Source organism: Pelodiscus sinensis, chromosome 25 (genome assembly GCF_052426305.1).
Source record: "Pelodiscus sinensis isolate ZL-2025 chromosome 25, ASM5242630v1, whole genome shotgun sequence".
In the NCBI taxonomy this organism is placed as follows: Eukaryota; Metazoa; Chordata; order Testudines; family Trionychidae; genus Pelodiscus; species Pelodiscus sinensis.
In genome coordinates, this window is record NC_143076.1 from 389309 (window position 1) to 398388 (window position 9080).

At 50.2% G+C, this 9080-nt stretch overlaps 1 long non-coding RNA gene across 1 annotated transcript; it reads left to right on the plus strand.

The window, feature by feature from the left end:
- Positions 1-1165: 1165 nt before the first annotated feature.
- Positions 1166-8612, plus strand: LOC149521604 (uncharacterized). Its single transcript, XR_016347862.1, has 4 exons — positions 1166-1449; positions 2068-2218; positions 6492-6644; positions 8522-8612. It is a non-coding gene; the product is annotated as an uncharacterized LOC149521604 (long non-coding RNA).
- The last annotated feature ends 468 nt before the right edge of the window (positions 8613-9080 follow it).

Below are 9080 nucleotides of genomic sequence, written 5' to 3' on the forward strand. Positions count from 1 at the left end.
TGTTCCAGGCTTTAAAGTATCTGGAAAGCTCCCAGCCGTCCATCCGACATTCTGCAGCCCTGTTCATCGGTAAGCAGAGCAAACCCACGTGAGCTTTTCCCGGGCTTCCTTCAAAGCTCTTTTTCCACTTCCCACTCCGTTCTCTGGGACCAGGGGGAATTTTCACTAGTTTCATTGAACAATCAGTTCAATAGGTTACGATGTTATCACAAACATGCGCTGCCCATCCCGACAGTCTCATCCAATCGCATTAATGGCTCTAGTCTCTCCAGCCTAACCAGCATCTCTTCCTCCTTGTCAGTTCTGGGCTTTCATTGTCTGTCATCCCGCTGAGACACATGGGCACAGACAGACATAGCCCGGATCCGATATGTTTTGTTCTCTGCTTGTGTGGTGGTGAGCCTGGGCCAGGCAGAACTCAGCTTTCCCAAAGGTCCCCCCCGCTATACGTCTTTCAGTGGGCTTACAGCCAAATTAAGTGTCTCCCAAGCACAACTTAGCTTTTTGGGTCACTTGGCTTAAGAGCTGCATCACAATGCCAGTGGGAGGGGGGAAGAGGAGAGCTCCCTGCAGAAGTCGTAAGGACGCCGCACATTTAGCATTCTGGGGACACGTCTGTTTGAATTAATAAAAAATGAACATGAACCAAAAGGGGTTTCAGGACAAGCATCAGCCAGCAACTCAGGAGCCTCCTGCAACTGCAAATGTGAAACATGGATATAACATGGAAGAGTTAGTTGAATAAAATATCAGCCCTATTGTGGTTTTGTGTATGATTTAGTCCTTCCCATCCCTAACATGCTGCTTCAAGGTCTGCAGCTTAACACTGGTGATCATGTGCTATTTCCTAAATTAACAGAAGTCAGGTTATCTACCAGAATGACACACAGGGTGCTCTCTTAGCTGGTGTAAAATGCTACTCCCAGCTATAAATTACGATGTGTCACTGAGGAGATTTGCACTAGTGTTTGAAGAAATTTGAAAAGTAATACCAGTGGGAAACTTGATTTAAATCAACGCACCCTGCCTGACAAGCACCAGAATCCGACAGCGGGGATCTGCGTGTGCCAGAATTCACATTTACTGCAAGCTGGAGGGAGCCACTTTGCCATTTGGTCCCTTCCAACTTCTCCTGCCCACAACTTTTTGGCCACATCTCCAGGAAACCAGCAAGATGTAATTTCAGTCTCCTTTGCAATCGGCCTTTCAGTGACTTCTGGGGTCGGATGCTTTCTCCCATGTGCTTCGTGCCACATCGAAGGGCCGGGTATTGAATTTCCCAAGGGCTGTCTTGTGGGAATGGCTGAATCTTTAGCAATTTTCAGGGATGATGTTGAAAAGTCCTGAGCTCCGGGGTATTCCTTGTCTGTTTAGGAGAGACCATCCACCATTTCGTCTACCTGTTGGCGGAGACAGTGAGTGCAGATGGCATCTTCCGCCTGTGTGAAGGTAAGGAAACAGCTCTTGGCGTTCGGGCATCTGTGGGCAGTATGAGGCCTGAACACAGCTGCCCCAGTGTCTGTCTCTGTCTGGGGACAGTGCTTAAGGGGGAAGAATGGTCTTGCTGGTCAATGTAAGAATGGGAGTCAGGAGATTTGAGCCACCAGGAGCAACTCTGTGCCTCACCTTCCCCACCTGTAAAATGGGGATAAGAACACAAAGGCTCTCAAGGGAGGCCGCCCAGAACTGAAGATGACTAGTCAGTAGGAGGAGGAGAAGGATTCTTACCCTCTGTCACAAAAAGTTCCACCACCTGCTCCCCTCCACTAGAGAGGCTGTAGGCCAGGGACCTTCACCCAGAGTTGGGTTCTTGGCTCCTAGGCCATCCCGTGCGGGCCCCCAGGAAACACCTTTCCCTGCCACCTCTGGAGCACTGAAGGTGGCACAATTGCACAAAGGATTCGGTAGAAGTTAGGAGCCAAAGCCCCTTTGTTGCTCTGCACCTAAATGCCAGAGTTACGGTTGCTGTCGTGTTCCCGTGGCAAAGGCCATTCGGAAGCAAAGATTTCCCAGCCACCTGTGACAGCAGCTCTGTGAGTTTTCCAAGCCATTTCCTCTTTCTTTCAGCTTTCCAGGAAGTGCCTTTAAGATCAGACAGGACCACAGCGATCGTCCTGAATGAACATTTTAAATGGCTGCAGAAGCTTGCGACCCTCGTGTGGGGTGCGTTTTGATTAGGGAGCGGCACCGACACAGAAGGACTCTTCATCCTGCCACGGTACGTACAACGCACGGGAGCAGCTCTTTGGAGCTGGGGCTGGGCTGTGGGGTGGGTATTCACAAGGGACATCAGCTTCCGTAGCAGAGTCCAGCCCAGAGACACCTGGGAAGACGTTCCGAGACTCTCGCAAAGCCAGGGCCCTGGGCAGCCAATGGGGGTACGTCTACACTACAGCGCTAATTCGAACTAACGCATCCAGACTAAAAAACTAGTTCGAATTCACGTTTTGCTAATTCGAACTAGCATGTCCACATTAAGTGGACCCGGAACCGCGGTTAAGGCTGGCTGGAAGCACTGCCGGCGGGGCATCAGATGAGGACTTAGAGCATGGAGCTGCTGTCTCAGGCTAGCCAAGGGCTGTGCTTAAAGCGACCCGACCCCCACCCCAGACAGACAGTTCTCAGGGGTGCCCCGCTTGCAAATCAGTCCTGGCTTGGAGTGCCCTGAGTGCCCACACTGGGCACATCACAGCACTCGGCCATCAGCCCGGCTGCACTTGCTGCAGGCTGCCATCTGGGGAGGGGGGCAATTGGGGGGCTGCAAGAGAGCTTCCACACCCAGAAGCCTGCAGAGCCAGCCCAGTCCTCCCCATCGGGGGCTCGTACCCCATTCCTCCCTCACCTCCTTCCACTTACCCTTCCCTAGCCCCCCTTCCTGATGTACAAAATAAAGAAAACGTGTGGTCAAAAATAGAATCTGTCTTTATTGAACAAAACTGGGGGAGACTGGGAAAAGGAGGTGGGAGAGGGGAAGAGAGAGGGTGGGAGAGGGGAGGGCAACTAAAATGATGAGGGGTTTGGAACAGGTCCCATATGAAGAGAGGCTAAAGAGACTGGGACGTCTCAGCTTAGAAAAGAGGAGACTGAGGGGGGATATGATAGAGGTCTATAAAAGCATGAGTGGTGTAGAGAGGGTGCATAAAGAAAAGTTCTGCATTAGTTCCCATAATAGAAGCACTAGAGGACACCAAAGGAAAGGAATGGGTAGCAGGCTTCAAACTAGTAACAGAAAGCTGTTCTTCACAAAGCAAAGAGTCAACCTGTGGAACTCCCTGCTGCAGGAGGCTGTGAAGGCTAGAACTAGAACAGAGTTTAAAGAGAAGTGAGATATAGTGATGGAGGTTGGGTCCATGGAGTGGTGGTATTAGCCAGGGGGTAGGAGTGGTGTCCCTGCCCAAAGTTTTTGGAAGGCTGGAGAGGGATGGCACGAGACAAATGGCTTGGTCATTGTCTTCGGTCCATCCCCTCCGGGGTACCTAGTGCTGGCCACTGTCGGCAGACAGGCTACTGGGCTAGATGGACCTTTGGTCTGACCCAGGACGGCCATTGTAAGCTCAGGGCTCAGGGTCGGGGGTCTCAGTGGACCCCCTTGATTTTCATGCACACCTGCTCCTGGGTGGCCAGGCTGGCAGCTCTCCTGCCCAAGCCGGCCACTTTCCTGTGCCTCGTGCGGAGATCATGGACGAGGTCCACGATGTCCGCACTAGCCCAGGCGGGTGCCCGCCTCTTGCGGTCCCGGGCAAGCTCCCGGGAGCTGCCAGCCTGGTCCCGGGAAGAGGGGGAAGGCTGGGGGGCATCGGGTGGGTGGCTCGATCCGTGCCAGGTGCAGGGTCTGCTGGCTGGGTGCTGGCAGGCTTGCACCTGGCACGGGCACCGTAGCCAGCCCGTGCCCCTTTAAGGGGGCCGGGGCCGGGATGGGGGCAATAGAGTTTCCCTGGCGTTGGCCAGAGTGGCCACCAGGGAAACCTGGGGACGGCTAGCCTCCCACTAGTTTGAATTAAGGGTCTACACAGCCCTTAATTCGAACTAGTAAATTCGAACTAGGCTTAATCCTCGTGGAATGAGGATTACCTAGTTCGAACTAAGTGCTCCGTTAGTTCGAATTAAATTCGAACTAACGGAGCGCTAGTGTAGCACCTATGAAAGTTAGTTCGAACTAACGTTAGTTCGAACTAACTTTGTAGTGTAGACATACCCATAGATAGTTGGGTTTGTGATGACCGGGAGACCCGTATGGTCACTTGCCTGCCTGGTGCGAAGGTTGCAGATCTCTCGAGGCATCTACATAGACTTATGTGTAGTGCTGGGGAGGAGCCGGTGGTTGTGGTACATGTAGGTACCAATGACATAGGAAAGGGTAGGAGAGATGTCCTGGATGCCAAATTTAGGCTGCTAGGAAAGAGACTGAAATCCAGGACCCCTATGGTGGGATTCTCGGAAATGCTTCCAGTTCCACGCGCAGGGCCAGGTAGGCAGGCAGAACTTCAGAGTCTCAATGCGTGGATGAGACGATGGTGTAGGGAAGAGGGGTTTGGATTTATTAGGAACTGGGGACACTTTTGGGAGAGGGGGAGCCTATACAGGAAGGATGGGCTCCACCTAAACCAGGGTGGAACCAGACTGCTGGCACTAAACCTTAAAAAGGCCGTAGAGCACTTTTTAAACTAAGAGATGGGGGAAAGCCAATTGGTGCGGAGATGCACGTAAATCGGATGGAGACTTCTCTTAGAGGAGAATCCATCGATAGAGATTCTTTAAGCTATAGTCAGAAAGAGAGGAGGGGAGACGACAAGCCATAGGCCAGAGCAGACAAACAACCGCATACAAAGGAATCCAATGCATCAGGGAAGGGCAGACAAATAAGCAGTGGTAAATTTTTAAAGTGCTTGTACACAAATGCTAGGAGTCTGACTAATAAGATGGGTGAACTAGAGTACCTCATATTAAAGGAGGAGATTGCCATACTAGGCATCACTGAAACCTGGTGGAATGAGGAAAATCTGTGGGACACAATCATCCCGGGATATAAAATATATAGAAAGGATAGAGCAGGCTGGGTGGGTGGCGGAGTGGCACTGTATGTGAAAGATAATGTAGAATCAAATGAAATAAAAATATTAAATGAATCAACATGTTCCATAGAATTGCTATGGATAGTAATTCCATGCTCCAATAATAAGAAATTAGCAGTAGGGATATATTACCGACCACCTGACCAGGACAGCGATATTGACATTGAAATGCTGAGGGAGATTAGCGAGGCTACCAAAATAGAGAACTCTATAATAATGGGGGATTTTAATTATCCCCATGTTGACTGGATACATGTTACCTTAGGAAGAGAAGCAGAGAGAAAATTTCTCAATGGCTTAAATGACTGCTTCTTGGAGCAGCTGGTGCAGGAACCCACCAGGGGAGAGGCAATACTCGATTTAGATCTGAGTAGAGTGCAGGATCAGGTCCAGGAGATAACTGTTACAGGACCGACTGGGAATAGTGACCATAATATAATAACATTTAACATGCCTGTGGTGGGAAGAACGCCTCAGCAGTCCAACACCCTGGCACTTAATTTCAAAAAGGGGAATTACACAAAAATGAGGAGGTTAGTTAAACAGAAATTAAAAGGCACAGTGACTAGAGCCAAATCCCTGCAAGCTGCATGGAAACTTTTTAAAGACACTATAATAGAGGCCCAACTTAAATGTATACCCCAAATTAAAAAACATAGCAAGAGACCGGTAAGTCTAACTTCAGTACCGGGCAATTAGTCGAAACAATAGTAAAGAATAAATTTGTGAGGCATGTAGAAGAACATAATTTGTTGGACAAAAGTCAACATGGGTTCTGTAAAGGGAAATCCTGTATTACTAATCTATTAGGGTACGTTTAAACTTCATGCCTCTGTCGATGGAGGCATGTAGATTAGTTTATTCGAAAAAGGGAAATGAAGCCTCGATTAAAATAATCGCGGCTTCGTTTAAATTTAAATGGCTGCCCGCTGAGCCGACAAACAGCTGATCAGCAGTTTGTCGGCAGATCGGGGCAGTCTGGACGCGCCGCGGTCGACAAGGAAGCCTTTGTCGATCAGCGCAGGTAAACCTGGTTTCACGAGGCATACCTGCGCCGATCGACAAAGGCTTCCTTGTCGACCGCGGCACATCCAGACTGCCCCGATCTGCCGACAAACAGCTGATCAGCAGAGCGGGGCAGCCATTTAAATTTAAATGAAGCCGCGATTATTTTAATCGCGGCTTCATTTCCCTATGCCGATCTGTCTAATCTACATGCCTCCGTCGACGGCCTTCCCTAGAGAGGGATGGCAAGAGACAAATTGCTTGATCATTGCCTTCGGTCCAGCCTCTTTGGGGCACCTGGTGCTGGTCACTATCGGCAGACAGGCCACTGGGCTAGATGGACCTTTGGTCTGACCCAGTACAGCCATTCTTATGTTCTTACGGCAAACAACCTTTTCACACTCTTTCCCCCAGGTTATCTGGGTAGACACCATCACAAGGCAAACATGGATCCCGTTCAGCAGTAAAGAGCGATGGTCATCACTGCAAACAATTCACAACTTATGTCCAGGGCCTAGCCAGGAGCCGCTAGAGCAAGAAGAACGTGCGGAGGCCATGAACACAGAGGTGAGTGAAACACCTGAGTGGAGATGCTAGCGGCAATCGATTCTTCTGACAGAGAGAAATGCCAGTTCTGGACCCAGGCGACAAGCAGAGACTGGCAGGACTGCAGCTATGGGACAACGACCAGTGGCTGCAAAACTTGTGCATGCATAAGGCGACTTTCATGGAGGTTTCCTTCCCTGAGGTGCAGCAGTGCCAGAATGAGACTGGCTTTGATAGTTGAGAAGCGAGTGGTAATAGCCATGTGGAAGTTAGCAAGGCCAGGCAGCTACCGGTCAGCTGGAAATTAATTCAGAGCGGGGGAATAAGACGGTGGGAGGCTGCTGTGATCCAAGCAGCCAGTGATCCAAGTAGCAACGAAGGACAGTAACTCTGGGAAACATGCAGGCCATAGTGGATGGCTTTGCTGCAATGCAGTTCCCTAATGGTGGTGGGGTGGCAGATGAAACATACATTCCTATCTTGATACCTGGCCACTATCCCAAAGAGCTCATAACTGGGAAGTGGTAGTTCTTGCTGGTGCCATGGGCTTTCGTGGATCACAAAGGCCGTTTCACTGGCATCAATATGGGATGGTCAGGAAAGCAGCATGACATGCGCATCTATAGGAACTTTGGTTTAGTCAGAAAGGTACAAGGTGGAATTTTCTTCCCACCTGGAAATCTTGCATCGGAGGCATTGAAATGCCAATTGTGATTCTTAGAAGCCCAGCCTCCCCTTCTTGCTGTGGCCCCTGAAGCAGTACGCAGGCAGCCTGGACATCAGTAGGAAGCAGCTCAGCTATAGGCTGAGCAAATGCAGAATGGTGGTAGAAAGAGCTTTTGGACGTTTAAAGGGAAGGTTTTGCCGTCTATTGACTGGGTTAGACCTCAGTATAAGCAGCATTCCCATTGTTGTAGCAGCCTCCCGTGAGCTCCCTAAAATTTTATGTCAGGGTAGGAGCATATTAAATGTGCTGACCTGTATATTTTACACAGCCCTGTCTCCGATCTGCCATGCACCACAAGCAATAACCATACTGTTGCTGAGAAATCCGGCCCCTCCCATGCCTGTACAGGCATGTCAGCCGCTCTGTTTGCTGCCTCAAGATCTGCTCCTGGGTCTTGGTTTCACGTTCCATGCACGTTATCCTCTCCTCATGCTCCACGCATCTTCTGCAGCATCGTTCTCCTCTGCCCATTTAACCGCACCCTGCCCATGCGGGCAGGTTGCATTTGCTCATGGAATGTCATTCCGTTATGTTTTCGCCTTCAGATCTGTTCTAGCTGAACAGTTGGATGAGCCAGGGGAGTGGGCCTCAAGCTCACTGTTGCATCCTCTCCAAGAAAACAAGGGAAGGGCAGACGCTAGAGAAGACACATTGCAGAATGCAGAAGCTAATCTCTGAGCATAAAAGAACATTTGTCCGACACAACAGGCGTGTGTTAGTTACAAGGCAAAAGGCGTCCTTTAAGCAGGCTCCATGCAGCAGATACAGCACAGAGGTCTTAAGGGAGCTGCTGGACTTGATTTGGTGGTAGGCATGGTAGGGAACAGTTTGGGGCTCGCTCTACTAACTCTGCTTTGAAAACACGGTGGTTGAAGCTCCCATAGCTAGGCAAGGGCCTATGTGTGCAAAGGGGCCCAGAGTGGCATGGAGACAGGGAGGGAGTCTCGTGGCCACCACATGTTCAGGCGCAGGAAAGAGTCTGTTCCCCAGAGCTGAGCCCTGTGAAAGCCCCAAAGCTCGGCTCTCTCACCAACAGGTGGAAGATATCACCTCCCCCACCGAGTCTGTCTAGGGAGACCGAGAATTGTCTTGCAGCTTGGGTGGGAAAACACCCCCTACAAACATAGTCACCGCTCCAAAATAAACCCACTAACTCATTTCTGTTGTACAGGAAAAAACTCCAGGCCCATGTGGCGACTCTGAGGGAAAGGAGAGCGAAGCTGCTGGGGTTAAAGGAGACCAGTGAGCAGAGAAGCCAGCAGTACCTGGTAGGTGTCTGTTGTTTTTCCCTGGCTGGGAGACGTAGTCGAGACTTAGGATTGTTTATTGTTAGATTTCTCTGTGGCCTTGGTGAAGGTGGGTTTATGTGAGTTTCTCCGTTCTCACGGGATAGTGTGTGCGTGTTGCAAATATTCTCTCCCTTGAAAAAATGGAAGCTGCATTTGAATGAATGAATGAATTTCTATTCACTGTGACGTTCATAAACAACTTCTCCCAAAACACAAGGGTTGTTTCCCAGGAGACTAGGACACAGGCCCTTATGGGATATTGGGAGCAAAGTGTAAAAAAGTCCCCCCCTTGTGATGAAAACATACAGTCAAGTATCCGGCTGTGAAGGATTCAAGGTTTTGAACCCCAGTCAGGGGAGCTGACACCCTTGACAACCCCCTAAGCAAGGTGTTCATGTGTGTGTGGGTTGGGGGGTGGGGGGGAGGCAGCGCCATGTTCCT